The sequence below is a fragment of the Triticum dicoccoides genome, chromosome 7B (genome assembly GCF_002162155.2).
Source record: "Triticum dicoccoides isolate Atlit2015 ecotype Zavitan chromosome 7B, WEW_v2.0, whole genome shotgun sequence".
Classification (NCBI taxonomy): domain Eukaryota; kingdom Viridiplantae; phylum Streptophyta; class Magnoliopsida; order Poales; family Poaceae; genus Triticum; species Triticum dicoccoides.
In genome coordinates, this window is record NC_041393.1 from 74,469,815 (window position 1) to 74,472,296 (window position 2,482).

The 2,482-nt window shown below is 49.9% G+C and overlaps 1 pseudogene; it reads left to right on the forward strand.

The window, feature by feature from the left end:
• The first annotated feature begins 1,911 nt into the window (after positions 1-1,911).
• Positions 1,912-2,050, forward strand: LOC119342409 (annotated as a pseudogene).
• Positions 2,051-2,482: the final 432 nt, after the last annotated feature.

Here is a 2,482-nt window from a genome sequence, read left to right on the forward strand (position 1 = left end):
AACTGGGCCTGAATGGATATTGCAAGCTCTACATGCAATGACGGAGCAGCAACGGGCTATGGTTCTCATGATTCTTTGGCGTGTATGGCATTGCCACAATGAAATCACCCACCAAAAAATCCCACCAACGGCTCAAGGCTCAAAAAACTTCCTGGCAAGTTGCCTCAACTCTCTCTTGCTTATTCAGCAGCATCCTATTGTTGATGTTCAAAAGGGAAAGCAAGTGGTGTATTACGTCCAGAGCTGCACCACTACACGCCATTCGTCTGATGGCCGTCAAAAAGTGCGTCAGAAATGGGAACCTCCATCAGCGGACCGGGTCAAACTCAATGTGGATGGATCGTTCATTCCAGATGGGTCAGCAGGAACGGGCATGGCGCTTCGTGACAGTGCTGGATCCTCGATCTTCGTTGCATGCAGGTACCTCTTTGGATGCGCCGACGCTGTGGACGCAGAACTTGCTGCGATGGAGGAGGGCCTGGCCCTTGCGCTCCAATGGTCGCCACTTCCGTTGTCCGTGGAGACGGACTGTGCTGAAACTGTTGCCCTGGTGCAATCCTCCACCCCCAACATGTCGCGCTATGCGTCGCGTGTCCAGAATATTCGTGAACTTCTTCAGGAAAGAGATGTCTCGATCGTAAAAATCAGTCGCGAAGCCAACTTTGTGAGCCATGCATGGCTTAGCACAGCTAGGTAGAGAGCAGGTGAAAACTACAGTTTGGCTAAGAAATTTCCCTCGGGAAATTGCCATAGCTATGAACACCGATTGTATCTATATTGCTAGCTAATATATTCACTCTTTCCTCGCAAAAAAAAAAAGATCAGGCTTCTGGTATTATCCAACTGGAGCGACTATTCTATTATTAGTGCTTGGGGCGCTTAACAGCTTGACCTGTGGTCATTTTGTCCAAGGAAAACACTGATAATTCGTGCTTAGACCACACTACAACAGATGTAGTACCTTTTTTTAGGGGGAGATGTAGTACTTTCTGTTCTATCATTTCCAATCGCCTGACAAGGTCAACAAAATTGGCAGTTGATGCTTCTATGCCCATTTCTCCTCTAATTTTTTTCAGCATCTAGGTACGCAAATTATCTCTCAAAATATGTACACATTACGAAAAATCAGATGAAAATGTACCACAAAGAGACCTTACTCTCATATGAGATGGTGCATAATGTTAAGATATCTTAGAATCTTCTAGATGGTTTGTACGGTTGGTAGAGATAGGATGAATACCGAATCTGTTGAGATCATTTCGTACGTTTCAAGTATGTAACGACCCTTTCTTGTACGCCACGGATGGGGCTTTTCCATCCCTATATTAACACGTAACCGCGGCCTGCTACGGCAGGTAGAAACGCTTCCCAATTTACATGGTAATCAGAGCCAATCTTCCTTACCACATCTAGCTTTCCAATCTACCATCAATGGCGTCTTCATCCTCTACGGCGCCTTCCCTCTTTTCCAACCAAGTTTCCGAAAAACTCACCAGAGAGAACTTCCTCCTATGGAAGGCACAAGTCCTTCCTCAAATTCGTGGCCCTGGCCTTTATGGCTACCTTGATGGCAGCAAGCCTGCTCCCGAGCCTACCATCTCCTCCACCGACAAAGATGGAAAAACGGTGACTGTGCCGAATCCTCTCCACACCGCATGGGTAGGGATCGATCAGCAGATCCTTTCCTATCTTCTCAATTCCCTCTCAAAGGAGGTTCTCATCCATGTCCTTCATCTCGAGACCTCTGAAGCCGTGTGGAGCGCCCTCACCACCATGTTCGCATCACACTCCCGATCTCGCATCAACAACCTCCGCATATCCCTCTCCAATGCCCAGAAGGGCAATCAATCTGTCCCGGCGTATTTCTCTCGCATGAAGGGCCTAGCTGATGAACTTGCAGCCGCCGGGAAACCCATCGGCGAGGATGAGCTCGTCTCCTTTATCCTAGCCGGTCTTGACATGGAGTACAACCCTCTTGTTTCTGCTTTAGATGCCCGTACTGAACCAGTTTCTCTTGATGCGCTCTGTGGTCAGATGGCCAATTTCGATCAGCGGGTTGAGCTCCTACAGAACGCCGGGGGTGGATTCAAATCCTCGGCCAATTCTGCATCTCGTGGATGCGGTGGCTATCGCAGGCGGGGTGCTCCTCGTGGTCGCGACGGAGGGCGAGGCGGCAACAGCCGCGGTGGTGGTAACAGCGGCGGCAATGGTGGTGGTGCTCATCCCTCCTACAACAACAATAGGGGTGGGCGTGGTGGCAACAATGGTGCCTCCCGTGCTCCCGTGTGCCAGATCTGTGGCAAACCGGGGCACATCGCCATAAACTGTTGGTATCGCTACACCGACGACTACCCTCCGGAAGAGAAAACAGCCGGCTCCATCAACACCTCCAGCTACGGCATAGATGCCAATTGGTATGCCGATAGTGGTGCTACTGACCACATCACCGGCGAACTTCAGAAGCTTACAGTTCGTGACAACT